Genomic DNA, 15322 nt, shown 5'->3' on the forward strand with positions numbered 1-15322 from the left:
TCCCCTGAAACATAAGTGGATGATAAATATACCGGAAGGAGTGGGGAGAAGGAGAAAATGAAATGGTAGGTACTCAACGTCAAACCGGTTTACAATGTATCGCTCTGCGTCTCAGCAGGTAGACTCACGTAGAGGCCCCAACCCCCCCCCCAATCAATTATACCCCCTCACCCTCACACACACCCGCACACAAACAATTCTCCCCCCACCCCCTCACAGAAACACACACACACACACACATATCACCCCAACACAAACACAAACGCACACCCACACACAAACACAATCCCCACAACCGATGGAAAGAGGCATCAGGCGGCCCCACAGCGAGACCGTCCTGCTGGGACAGGGTGACCCTCCTGCAGGGACAGGGCCGGCCCAGAGTTGAGGTCTCCCTATGGGCACCCTGAACCAGCTGCTGCACACTCTCTCACCCTCATCCTCTCACTCCCCGTCTCTCTAGGAATGTGTAGCAGTGTGATTGCCTCTGCTCCCTGTAAGCACCATTTAGCTAGCGCTCCGTGTGTGAGGCAGGAGCTGGAAGAGCCGCTGAATTGGCTGCTGAAGGCCAAGGCCCCGACCCCGAAACATTACGCCAGACGACGAGCTACACTTAGCCAAACAACTCCGCCGCCGTGCAGCCCAGCCGCCGCGCGCCCTCAAACTACGACTGCTAAAAGACGTCGACGGCATCGCTTCACCTTTAACTCTCGTAAGGGCTGTGTGTGTGCAGGCAGCGGCGTCCATAATGGTAGTTTTCACTCTGTTTGTGTACTGACAAAATGTCGCCTATAAAAGGAAAGCGAGCTATCCAGTGAGAGAAGCTCTCACATGACAGCTCCCTGTCTGACTGGAGAGCTCGCTGCTCTGACTGGCTAGCTAGCTAGCTACCTTGACTGGTTAGCTCGCTACTCTTACTGGCCAGCTAGCTACTCTGACTGGCTAGCTAGCTAGCTACTCTGACTGGCTAGCTAGCTAGCTACTCTGACTGGATAGTTAGCTACTCTGACTGGCTAGCTAACTAGCTAGTCTGACTGGAGAGCAAGCTACACTGACTGACTAACTTGCTACTCTGACTGGCTGGATAGCTATTTACTCCAGCTGGATATCTAGCCACGAGGGCTATGTTCATACTGTTGGCGAGCCGGTGGGTTGGGGAGGAGAGGGCCCCGGTCTGAAGCAGAGGACCTCCCTGCCAAGCCCGGAATTGAATCGCGCTCCCGGGTAATGAAGAGCGGCGGGGTCAAGTGCTGGGATGAGGATGTGTCAGTTTTTTGTAATTTTCTCAAGGTACACTAATTGTCATTTTGTGCATCACAGTTGAAGCCGGCAAGGCTTCAACTTCCTCGACCGCCTCGACGGGCGGTCGAGGAAGGGTTACTATGGAAACTATCAGCACCTACATGTCCTCCCGACGGAGAGCCCTCCCCCCCCTCTGCTCCCACCATCCTCGTCAGAGCTGACCTTTAGGAGCGACCAGGGTTACCAACGATGATCACATCCCCCAGCTCTTTCTAGTAAAGTAAAGTACATTTAATTTAAAAAGCACATATACACACAGCACAACTGACCAAAGTCATGTACAGTGGATAACTACAAAGAAAAATAATACAAAAAACACATTGGACCAATAGTCGTAATTACATAAAACAGAAATAAAACAGAAATATAAATAAAAGGATCCCTTCCATATCAGGTGTAATCCACTGTTACGAAATGAACGAAAGAAAAAAAAAGGTCTGGCTAAGAGATAGGAATTAAACAAACTGGATCTGAATGTGAAGGAGAGATCTACCGTCGTCTACGCTCGGGGAAAGCCCTCAGCGTGTATCCTGCTAAGTGCCCCCGTCGCCGCGTCTAAATGCCTATTCTGAGCCTCTTGAGCGATCGGCGTGAATCACAGGAGAAGGCGGGCCCTGGTCACTCTGCCGGGCTGTTGTTCCTCTCAGAGAGGGCCCGGTGATGCGTGTGTGTGTGTGTGTGTGTGTGTGTGCGTGCGTGCGTGCGTGTGCAAGACGTGACGCGACGCACAATCGGCTTGTGGCGAGCGTGGGTCCGATGCGTCACCCTGTAACTCCATCAGCTCGTGGCGTGCGTGGGGGCCTCGATGCGTCACACAGAGCCGCCGTGCAGATGTGTGGCTGCCCCCGGTGGCACGGAGCCACGGTGAAGGGAGAGGTGGAGGAGGTGGAGGAGGTGGAGGAGGCACCGTCCGTCGGTCGGTGTACGGAGCTGCTTGGCTGGTCTCTGTGCTCCTCCCTCCCCCCCTCTCCCCCCTCTCCCCCCCAGCTCTTACTCCTCCTCGCCTCCCTTCCTCCCCCTGACAGGCTGACAGTGTGCACTGAACCCTGACTCTTTGCCCACTCAGCAGAGAGAAGGTCAGTGTTTATGTGTGTTTACTTGTGTATATATATATCTTGATATGTATATAGTATATACATCTGTTTATATTTATGTATACAAACAACCATAGATATATCTTTATAGATACAGATAGATATTCATTGTAGATTGGATTGTGAATGTATGTGTGTTTGTGTGCGAGTGAGTGTACGTATCATGTGCATTCAAGCCTTCGTACTCGCTCGTGCACAGTAATATGTGTTTGAGTTGCCAGCCGGGAGAATATACAGCCAAAAATAAAACCTCATCAGTCAGCATACCGGTGTCAGTGTGTGTGTGTGTGTGTGTGTGTGTGTGTGTGTGTGTGTGTGTGTGATTGTGTGCCTGTGTTCCCCCTGTGTTGCGCCTCCGTAACGTACGGTTGGATACGCCACCTCCCGGTTTCTGGAGAGATCCGTTTGGGGGGTGCGCATGTGCACGCCACGCGGGTTCACAGCGGTGATCAGGAACCCCTGACAGCCCGTGGCGAGACGCGGACGCATGCGTGTCTCGGACGGTCTGCCGTCCTGACGGAGAAACGCGTGCCAGAGAACCGTCAGAGAACGTTCCAGATGGGTCGGACCACCCCGACATCCGTGTGGGTGGTCTGTACTTCCCTTTGTGTGTGTGTGCACGTGCATATGTCAGTAGCGTGTGCGTGCGCGGAGTGTGTTTGACAGGCTGCCACCGTGTTTTAAAGGAGATTAAATGGGAGGTTTGTTTTTAATCGTGTTGTAATGAGTTTCTGTGTAGCTCATACATTCACTAATTCCACTTGCCAATAGAGCAAACAGCTACGTGTGCGTCTACACCTGTGTCTATGTGTGCACGTGGGGTACACGTGTGTGTTTGTGTGTCTGCATGTGTGTGTCCAGGCCAGGTCAGGCTGTGTGCACATGCGTCGTGAGAGTGGTCGCTTCCCCGCGTCCCCGCTCCTCATCTATAACAATACCACTGACCCTTCCCCGTCAGAGGATCTCAATGTTTGAACAGAAAAAAAACTATCAGCTGCACGCTCGCACGAGCCCGCGCGCACGCAGCGTCCGCCAGAACACACACCAACGTGCGCAGAGCTGCAGACGCCCACACAGACAGTCCATCTGCGTATGGATCCGCGTGCCGCTAAGTCTCGACAGGCATTAGCATTGATCACCTGACCGACAGATGGAGACTGACCGATATAGAACCGAACAATGCTTTCTCATGTGTGTCCCCGTCGGTTTTCGACCCTGTGTGTTTTTTGTACACTAAATGTGTAATCCAATTGAATGATTCTCGATCCATAGTTCATTACGCAAGCCTCCTCAGACCACTGATTTACCTTTGTGTGTGTGTGTGTGTGTGTGTGTGTGTGTGTGTGTGTGTGTGTGTGTGTGTGTGTGTGTGTGTGTGTGTGTGTGTGTGTGTGTGTGTGTGTGTGTGTGTGTGTGTGTGTTTGTGTGAGTGTGTGTGTGGGGGGGGGGGGGGTGTTTGTATGGGTGTTTGTGTCTCTGTGTTTGTATGGTTTTGTGTGTGTGTTCCATTGGTTTTATGTGTGTGTCTGTTTGAGGAGCACCATAATGTTCACCCACTTGGAGTTCTCCACCCCAGGCACGGTGGGTACAAAGTCGGTCTGTCTGCCCACGGTACCGAGCCACGGGCCGGACCTCGGCTGTCCGGGTCTGCATCGCTCCCACATGCTCAGTGACTGACCTGTGGGTCGATGGCTGTGGATTCCGGGCCTCGCTCACCATGTTCAGTAACTCTCGGAGTGCCCAACCATAGATCAGCTCAAAGCAGAGCCCTGTGGAACTCTGTGGAACTTCCCTGGTGGAAGAAGAGAGAACGTCAGGAGAAGAAGCTGCACCCAGACCCCCCCCCCCCCGTCGCCATTGATCATCTCCTCAACGTGTTTCAGAGTTCGGTTGATTCGTTCCACCAGGCTGCCGGTCTGGGGACGGTCCATGGAAGTTCAGATCCGTCTCACCCGGAGGAGTCTGCAGATTTCAGCCGTTCCTTCGGACTTGAAGCAGCTTCTCCGGTCTGTCGGAACGTCCTCAGCGATCCGCACTCAACACAGGAGCATGAACCGCTCTCTGGCTCCCTGGCTCAGAGCGGTGTGCTTCCGAGCAGTGGGTTGAAGAGTCCATGAGGACCGGCCTGGACTGATGTCCCCGACTGGACCCTCCGTGATAGGGGGTAGGATGAGAGGGTTGCGGTAGGGGTCTTTGGGGACGCTCTCTGGCAGAAGGCACAGTGGTCTTGGGCAGCCCGTTCCACCCCCGGCCAAAATAACTGACCCTCTCATCAGTCTACCACTGGGGGGGGGGGTCCCCAGTTGGGGGGTACGAAGCCAAGAACCACACTCTGGAGGCACAGGGTTTTGGCACAAGTAGCTGCCCCACACATTCCCCTCCCCCTGTTTTATTAACCCGGTACAGCATTTCTAACACTGAAGCCATGGCTCCCGCTGCTGTCAACAACACTGACTGTCAATCATGTCGCCAAGTGCGTGTCTTGGAGGGACCTGTCCATGCCCTCCCCCCCCCCCCCCCCCCCCCCCCCCCCCCCTCTGTGGAAGATCTGCGCTGTGGCCCTGCCCCCACCCCCCCCCTCCCCACTGTGGAGGGTCGAGCCGTCCAGGCCGTCCATGGCGTATGGATTCACTCATGGGGCCGAGTTCACACGCCGATTTCACCTTCCCAGTATTTTTTTCATTTTGGTTTTGTGCGAGCAGCGCCCGTCGCCGTTGGCCCGTCGACCCAGTGGGCCGCCGGCGGTTGCCATGACGACTGGTCGGCGGCGGGCGCCCCTGCGGTGTGGAGGGAGAGGTCAGGGCGGCCATGGGAGGACACTCCCAGCCGCTAATGACCATGAGGGCCCGTAACGAGAGCCATGTCGCCACCTTTCAGCTCTGCCTCCCTCCACCTCCAACCCCACCCCCCCCCCCACCAACCCACCCCCACCCGCCTGTCAGAAACGCTTTGAAATGTCATCATTATTGCCCGGGGTCTCTGGGAGAAGCAGCCACCCCACAGTGCCCTGCTGCCAGGAAGGGAGGGGGGGGAGGGGGGGGGAGGGGGGGGGAGACGGAGGGGTGACTGGTGAGCTTCACTGCTGGAAGACAGACTGGCTGTGTCCACACACACACACGCGTACACACACAAACACATACACATACATGGACACACACACATACATACGTACACAAACAAACAACAGTGAGTTCATATAAAGTGATTGAGTTAAACCAGTATCAGACTGGGTGGACGAGTCTAGCCAGTAACACACTGACCTGGAGGAATGAGTTAAACCAGCATCAGTCTGGGTGAGTGAGTTGAACCAGTGTCAGACTGGGCGAAGGAGTTTTAACCAGAAGGTGAATGACTTCATAGAGACATCTACGTTTTCCTCCAGATCTGTGAAAGGCTAGCACGAAATAGAAAATAAAAAACACGAAGAGAGAGGGGGGTTGCTATGACAACAGGGCAGTTGGGTGGTGTGCTGGAACAGGGGTGAGGGTGTGTGTGAGGGGGGGGGGGCGGGTCCAGGTGACAGTGGATTCGGTGAGATGCTAATTGTCCATTTTCAATCCCCCATAAACTTTAACAGCCGTCCTACATCCACATGTTTTCCTAACTCAGTCATCCCTCTGGGAGGAACAGCGGTTTCCACCTCTCTCTCTCTCTCTCTCTCTCTCTCTCTCTCTCTCTCTCTCTCTCTCTCTCACTCTCTCTCTCTCTCTCAATGGCAGAGAGAGACTGCACACACCACAGGCGCTCAGCAGCATATGTGTGCATGTCTCTCAGGGGGACAGTACCCCCCCATCCTACCCCCTAAAAAACACCTGATCATCAGACTCAGTCTCCCTCTCTGCACCCTCCCCTGCCAGCTCCCTCCCTCTCTCTCTCTTCTCCCCAACTACCTCCCTCTCCCTCCCCCTCCTCCCCTCGTTACATATTTGTATGCCTTGTCCTTGCTCCCCTCCCCTCGCTTCCCTGACGCTCCTAATTTCCTGCCGTCGGGAAGAAAAAAAAAATCCCCATCTCTACTCTCTCCCCCAAACCTAGCCCCCACCCCACCCCTCTCCCCAGCCCCTCTCTCCCTCCCGCCCTCCCTCCCTCCCTCCTTGTGAACGCAGTGCGTTTAGCCACTTGTTCCCTTTAAGATAAAGATAATTAAATCAGCAGCTAAATGAATGAGAGCGCGCGCGCGAGAGAGAGAGAGAGAGAGAGAGAGAGAGAGAGAGAGAGAGAGAGAGAGAGAGAGAGAGAGAGAGAGAGAGAGAGAGAGAGAGAGAGAGAGAGAGATGGCGATGCTGCCGTCGCCAGGGCAGTGCTTTGATGTTCCATTTTCGCCACGATGGTATCATCGTCAACTCATCAGACGCACAAACTACGAGTGCATCCAAACACAAACACACAAACACACACACACGCACGCACACACACACACACACGCACACGCACGCACATACACAGAGCTAAAATAGTCACGGCGATCTGTCCACGTCACACTCCTACACTCTCTCCCCCGATGCGGCGGTCGCCGCGGTGACGCTGGTGGTGAGGTGGGCGAGGCGGCGGACCTCCCCATTGTTCCCCGCCGCCCATTCAGCCCTCGCATGCATATCTGTTGATATCATCCACTTCGGTTCACTTGTCTTCCTCCACCCCTCTCAAGACACCCTCCCTCTCCATCCCTCCCCCCTTCTCCCCCTGCGCCTCACCCCACTCTGCTCTTTTCCAATCTACGCTCTCTTGCTCTCTCTCTCTCGCCCGCCCCCCCTCTCTCTCCTTTTCTTCCTCTTCCACCACCTTCCTCCGATCAGCGAGTTGCTAGGCAACTGTGCTCCATTGATCCAGAGGAGCTGGATGACAAGCTCCCATAACTGTCATGAGCAACACATCCACACACTCACACACAGACACATACACACACACATCTACACACGCACACTCACACGTGCACGCTCATGATGGTCGCCGTGCGAGGGTGAATAAATGCATCTTAATCACCTTTTTGGTTGAATACATCTCCTGCTTTACCAAGGACAGGGCTCAGGCATGGCAAAGGAAGAACAAGAATGATAAATGAAACAGAGAGGAGCGCATCATGCAGTTTTCATATCCATAAGCCCCCCCCCCCCCCCCCCCCCCCCTTTGCCATCGCCAGAAAACCCCTAAGACTAAAAATAAGACCTACACAAAAGCCCCGACCAACCTTGGAAAACAATTACTTTTCCCCAGCAGCTGGACTACATTTCCAATCATGGCTCTGCACACAGTTATGGTCACCTTTTCCTTCGAGCCGGGAAGTGGGTATCATTCCATCGGAGCCCCCCCCCACGACAGCGCGCTTATTACCCATATTGTTACAGTAGAATGAAAGAACAAAGAGCGCGGGAGGGGGGGGAGGGGGCTCCATGTGAGGCTGTTGTTGTCCTGCTCCTGATACCTGTGAATACCAGTGAGCACACACCCAGGCCAGACCAGAACCACTGGCTTACTGTGTCTGCATTTGTGTAGACGTGTGTTTAGCATGAGAGTCTGGGAACTGACAGGAATAACCCAGACATGTAGAGTGCATTAGCAAGACGGAATTGAAGAGCTGATATAAAGCTAAATGAGAGAAACAGTGGGGGGGAGTTTCTGACCGTTATATTCGGCTGAGTACGGAGCGCGACGGATATGAGAGCAAGAGACAGGGGAGAAGTCAGCTACGTTTGTTTCATGTCCCTTGAAGGGGCTCCATTGAAGAGCAAACACACTGAGCGTTCTCTAACCGAATGGCAAAGTTCAAATATTTTCTGTTTTATTCATCTCCCGCTCTACTTTCATTTACAGCTTCAACAATAACCCGGAGGTGTTGGGGAGGCAGGAATGTTAATAGACAAAACACTGCTCAAATCTGCAGAGGTTGGCGTTACATAACCTGTAGAGAAAAAGATGAGACCTTGTATTTGTTACTTGCGTCATTTAGGTTTGTGCAGAAAACTTCGGGAAAATTTAAGAGCAGTAGTGAGCCGAACCACAGAGTCCTCACATCCATTCATTGTGAACATTTAGCTACAGTTGTATTTGTACTCTGAGCTACTTTACTATCAGCAGAATAGACTTTGAAAGGCAGTACAATAAAGAGTCAAATTAACGACCATGCGTGATGACTTGCTTATCTCGCACTTTCAATTACGAACACAAACGAAGCACGCCGGCCACATAAGCCATCACGCGCTGCCAGCCCTCTGTTCACAAACATTAGCTACACTTAGTGGCCCCATTAACATCCAATGTTTAAAGGCAGGGCTTTAGAAACGGCCATGCCAGACTATTAGGCTTTATCTGAGATCCTCCTCCCCAGCGATGATATATTGGAGCGGGCCATGGGACTGGACAGTCAGGCAGCCCTGACGAGATGCTCCAGACCTTGCTCGGAAACCGGGGTCAGAAAATGAAATCTGAAGGGGCGCAGATGGGATTTTTGAACTGGGGGGGGACAAAGCTGTCAGCAAATGGATTTCAACTCAATAAGTTATTTTTGTGTAATCTGGCCTTTAACTAGCGCTCAAGTAGTTACTTTCGTAATAGCCTAAGGGCCAATGGAGAATTCTTATTTGAAATCATGGATAAACAACAGTGAATATTGTTAAACAAAGGCCTACTTGATCAACAATAGCCATATATAATGAAACTGTTATTTGTCTGGAATGCCAATCACCCACAGAAACTTCATGCCTTATGCAAAATATGTTTTATTTAAACATTTGTGTATACACTCAGAAGTGTAAACAACAACATATTTACATAAATGAACAAAAAGCCAAACAAATTTTCTGTCTAAGCAGACTCACTGAAGGACCCAAAGACATCTCTCCTCCTTTCATTACCCTGAACATACTGCTGGGCAATTTTTTGGTCTGTCCAGTCTGTCAAGTCTCTCTTGGTGAATATGGCACAAAGCAATGCCATTGCAATGCCGAGTCTTTTTGCGTCATGGTTGATCGCAACCATGTCTTCAATCTGCGTAACCCACTAAAACTGCGCTCTGCCTCAGCAGATGATGGGCACCACCATCAACAATCTCACTAGTGTTTCTGCCTGATCAAACAGGCCACGGACATCAGGGGGCATTTCTTCCAAAGCATGCACAGCATCTGCAGTTGTGTTGACCTTGTACTTGTTTTAAACATAGTTGGACTCTCAAGTCTTCCTCTTTCAGTTCAGCATATTTGCGAACTGCTACATCATTTGTAATGGGAGTAAGGAGTGAGTTTTCCATTTATTTTAATGTTGGAATTAGGGATGCACCGATTATAAAATTCTGGGCCGATACCGATGATTAAAAGAACAATTTAGCCGATACGATGTTATTTATTCCCCCTTTCGTGCCAGGGAAACAAACCCTAACCCCCCACGCACACACGCACGCAGACATGCACCCACGCACCTCGTAAACACGCACACACATTGACACAGGGAGAGGCTTTTATGATTTGTATGAAATCAATCTGTTTATTTCAACAACTGCGCCATCAACATTCAACACAAAAATTATTTCAACGTGGGCTTAGGCAGATAGGCCTAAATGCGCCGAAAACAGATCGCTATTTATTTTACTGAACACAGCCTGCATGACGGTGAACTAGACACGTCGTTAGCATATGGAAACTATGGCCAAAAAATTAACTTCACATGGTGTGTCTTTTCACAATTTATTTGTTACCCGCATTCGTAGTGTTGATCAACTGAGAAATAGTCGCCAAAGACGTTGACGTCGCTTTGCGCTTGCGGAGTGATACTACAGAAAAAAAAATAAGCCGCCAGCGCGCACTTGTGTTTTGTTTACAAATAAAATTGAAAGAAAATGTCGGTCATGTGGGAGTATTTCACTGTCTCGGAGAAAGATCAGCATATGCATTTTGTAAGACATGTTCCAGTGACATTTCAAGAGGAGGAAGCCTCCGTTTTACCGGCGATGTTTGTCGCCTTTTGTAGGGACAGTGGGGGGGTCACTATGAATCTGAGGGGGTCATATCCCCCCCGTCCCTAGTGCCATCTGCGCGCATGGGTGCCTGGGAAAACGCCAAAGAAAAGCCATTATTCTTAAAGAGGTCCGCGGTAAAAACCTTAAACTGACCGGCAATGACCATCAGTCCCGATGATTCTCTTTACGGCATGCCAGGACCCACGGGATAATAAATAAATACAAATAAAGGACGGTGGAAAAAGAGATCGCAAGAGGAGATATGGGCCATAAAAGCACGGAACCACGATAATTCAATGGGTTGGAGGGATGGGGAAAAGGCCTGGTGCCCAGAATGAGAAGAGCTGGAGGCTCAGCTTCCTGGACATCGCGTCCAAACACGGGCGGTTTGGCAGGCTCTCGCGGAACAGAGACATAAAGCAGGAGACACTTGATGAACAACAGAACACCAGGGAGCAACTGGAGGCCAGCAACATGGAGGGATTAGATGATCCTGGTCTTCAAGAGGAGGAGGAGGAGGAGGAAGGGGGGGTTGGAGAGGTTATTCTACCTAGATGGAGGAAATAAGGAAATGTTCAAGCAGGAGCCGATGGGGTTGAAGATATCACGGCTAACCTAATGGGATGTCATTTAACAAGGAGAAGCGGGAAGCTGAGGAAGAAGATGGTGGCCACGGAGGCAGCCGCCTAATGAAAGCCATTACATTACGCAAGATCACATAAAACATGGGCATCGGCACGCCAAACACACATCCCCTGGGCTCCTCAGATGTCAAGTGGGGGGGGGGATAAGGACCTTGACTCAATTAGATGCTGTAATATATTTATTTATATAATTGTACTACAACAGAATGTAATTAAACACTGATTCTTATGGCTCCATTCAAAGCTTTGGAGGGATTTTATGGCTGAAGCGCACGATAAGGATGACTGCCGAGGTTTTAAATCAAGTGTTACTTGCAGAGAGGAGATGGGCTCCGCAGGGAGGTTGTGTGTGTGTGTGTGTGTGTGTGTGTGTGTGTGTGTGTGTGTGCCTGCGTGTGAGACAGTAATATTAAATCCTCTATGAAATGACTCCTGTATTCCACAGGAACTCATATAGAACCTAACACTGAACCGCCATTTACAAAATCGAATTTGAAAAAAAATATTCTAAAAACTGTTTTGAAAACTGTGGAAAAACGATTGTGCTTGATTTTTACACCAGGCAGTGTCGTCACGGTCACAACGGATTCCCAGCTTGGCTCGGTCTGTCTGGGATTTGCATGCCCTCATGGGCCCAACCGTGGAGATCCTCAATACTTGGGTTTTCTCCGGGCGCTCTGGGCTTCCGCCCACCTCCACCAAGACTGCTTCGAAAGTTGTTTGAGATCTGAATAGTCCCGGTGTGAGGGAGGATGTGAGGGAGGACGTGAGGGAGAATGTGAGGGAGGACGTGAATGAGGATGTGAGGGAGGACGTGCATGAGGATGTGAGGGAGGATGTGAGGGAGGACGTGATGGAGGATGTGAGGGTGGACGTGAATGAGGATGTGAGGGAGGACGTGAGGGAGGATGTGAGGGAGGACGTGAATGAGGATGTGAGGGAGGATGTGAGGGAGGATGTGCCTCTCGCCCGGCACGTCGTCAGCGAAACAAGACGAAGGCTTATGAAGACGGATGGATGGTTTGAACAGAAGGTTCGGAAACCACTTTTTCTAGCCGTCTCACGTCCTCCGTCTGATCCGACCCCATGCTCAGCTCCTCACCGTAACTGAGACCGAGCTCACATCCCTGCTGTATTGTCGCATGTTGTGATCCTTTAATAACTATATCAGTTCACAACCCTGTTGTTACATTCAATGACCAACAGAAGCTGTGTTGAAGTGTACTGCTTATTGTGCAATGAAAGTGAGTCGTCCATATTCAAGATACTATTACAATATGCACCGTAGCTTAATCGCACATGGTTCAGGTATAATAATTACATAACATTAAAGTTGACCAGTGTGTTGAACAGAAAGAGTCTAATAGTTTCAACAGCTATCGAGCCGTATTCACTCCATGCCAAATCATTCCCTATGTGGAAACATCTTCAGCAGGATTACAGCTCTGCACCACAGCTCCTTGGCCTCCTAACGACCCAGCAGGCTTGCGCTCTCCCTGGATTACTGCTGCAGATATCAACCATCAACCCCCTCTATCCAGCCACCCTGACAGACACTGGTCCCTGAGAAGCGCTCCAGTTACAACACGTCATTCGTCGGTATCAGGCTGATCTCAGCCACCGAGCTCCAGGTGACGTCTAACACCTTGCTGACCGCCTCTGCCCCCCCGTTCCTTCCTTCCTTCGTTAGCTTCTTCTGCGGCTGACTCTAGGCAACAATGACATGGCAGTAACCAACCTATTAACTTCAAATAAGACTAAATACACTTTTGCTTTGAATCAAAACCAAATGTATTTTCACGAAGTGTAACATTCTATTTGGTATTAATAAGTATGAGCAAATAATGGATGAGGTACGATTTATGAATCACACACTGGCACACAATTGAGTGGATGACTAATTGGCTAATAATAGGATTATCATATCTTTTTTTTTTCTGATTGTTTTAGTAAATGTTTGCAGAACCATTTTGCTCGAGATGTTTAGATGTGGTGCAAGTGTTTAAGAATGATAAGTGAAACGAGTCGAAAGATATGATGTCTATGCTACGTCTTAGTGACAGAACCCAAAGTAGAAAGGCACTTTCATCTGTGGATTTCTTTGTGACAGAACTACTGAATTGAGTCAACGAACTCAAACAGTATAACTGACAATGCAGTGCCTTCAGAATACTATTTGTCTTGGCCGTATGAAATACAGATTACAATCTAATTCTGGTACATGAGGAAACAGGCCAAAAATGCATAGGTAGTATTTGCGAGTGTGAATGAGGTTGTTTCCCCATGCTAGCCCTGGCCCAATTTTATTTTTGGTCCTCAACACTCTGACCTGTACATACCTGGTTAACTCCGTCGGCACAGGTAGCCTGGCGTTCCTTGGAAGAAAATCTAGTTAAACCACATAGGCTTCAGGACTTGATTTACTCTAACATCCCTATCAAAACCTGCAAATCCAAATTTGGCTCTTTAATATCGCATTGGGTCGCCACATGGAGAACAGTGGAATCACACTCCAGCACTCACATAAAATTCCATCCTCACCTTCCTTTGTTTAATAATTTTTCCCTTTGCTTGGGAGGTCACCCGATTTCGTTTCCTCAATAGAGTGATAAGGGGATCAATACCCTTTCGGACATCACATCAGAAAATACTCTCAGATCCTTTCAAGACCTGAAATCTCATTTCAACCTACCGGGCACTTCTTTTTTCTTTTACCTACAACTCCGCAGTGCCTTACGGGCATACAGAGTTCCCTGGGGGGGAAACTTCGAACCTCATCCAATCCATAAAATATGTGGAAATCTTTCTACCCAAGGCTTGGTGTTCGCCCTTTACACGTTCCTTTCTAAACGCGCAGAAACAACTCTGCAGTTGGATAGTCGCTGGAGCCATGATCTCGCAAGGGCACCTTCCACAATCAATTGGTCCATAGTCTGGTCAAAGATTGACCTAGCATCTCGTAATCCAAACCATCAGATGATTCGTTATAACTTTGCACACAGACTCTACTGCACTCCGCATAAATTATTTTTGATGAAATTAAATCCATCTCCCAACTGTCAGCTATGCTCTTTACAAACCACAGGAACCTTTGTGGGATTGCCCTGGTGTGAGAGACTTTTGGAGTATGGTGTCCAACAGAATGTCTAAAGTGCTTGAGCGTACCATCCCCTGCTCCCCAACTGTCCTATTGCTGAACGATTTCACTGGTCTGGATCTTTCTTTGATGCACCAACGCTGGTTTCTGGTAGGCCTTACTGCTGCCAAAAAGCTTATAGCACAGAGATGGAAAGCACCTCATGCTTTATCTTATAAACACTGGGTGAACACTGTTATAGATCTGGCTAAGTTAGAGAAATCTGTGGCCAGCATGCATGGCGCGCAAGCTAAAAACATAAACTTGTGGTCATCCTTTATCGTTAGTATGTTGGGGGAGTAGCCATGATTTATTTTCCTTCTTCTACTTCTTTGACATCTGTTATCTTAAATTTCTGACTCAAACTTAACAACTCTACTGAGCTGTTCAGATGAGTGATTTTTTCTAGGTGGGGGGGGGGCAAGACCTGTGTGTGTGTGTGTGTGTGTGGGGGGGGGGGGATCAAAAAATTTTGTGATCAAAAAATTGATCACAAAAAAAGAATGTGATGTTTTGCGACGAAGCAAACGGAGTAGTTTCCTGAAAGTCGTTGCATATTTCAATATGGAAACTCAGCACCCCCTGGTGACAGGAAACGGAGCTGCGGTCATTAGTCCTCTGCCCTCCCTAATATGGCCAACAGACGCTGCTTCTTGATTGGCTCTCGTAGATAGAGACCCTCCCCTCTGGTTTGCTACGTCAGCTTTGATGACAACTGACGTCAAATGTTCACGGTCAAGCTAGTGGAGATTACAACATATCTAACGAGTCAGTGTAACATGTTACCAGTCTGTGTAACACGTAACCAGTCTGTCACAAGTAACCAGTCTGTAACACGTAACCAGTCTGTAACACATAAGCAGTCGGTGTAACACTTGACAATTCTGTAACATGTAACAAGTCTGTATCATGCCACCAGTCTGTAACATGTAACCAGTCTGTTTAACATGTAACCAGTCAGCGTAGCATGTAACCAGTTAGTTTAACATGCAACCAGTCTTTTTAAAATGCAACCAGTTGGTGTAACAGTAACAAGTCTGTGTTACATGTCACCACATGTAGCAACCAGTCAGTTTAACATGCGACCTATCTGCAACATGTTACAAGTCTGTGTAACATTTGACCAGCTCAGTGCCACATGTAGTAGGCCTGACCAGTCGGTGTAACATGTCATCATTACCAATCGATGCAACACGTG

The sequence above is a fragment of the Gadus morhua genome, chromosome 18 (genome assembly GCF_902167405.1).
Source record: "Gadus morhua chromosome 18, gadMor3.0, whole genome shotgun sequence".
NCBI classification, from domain to species: Eukaryota; Metazoa; Chordata; class Actinopteri; order Gadiformes; family Gadidae; genus Gadus; species Gadus morhua.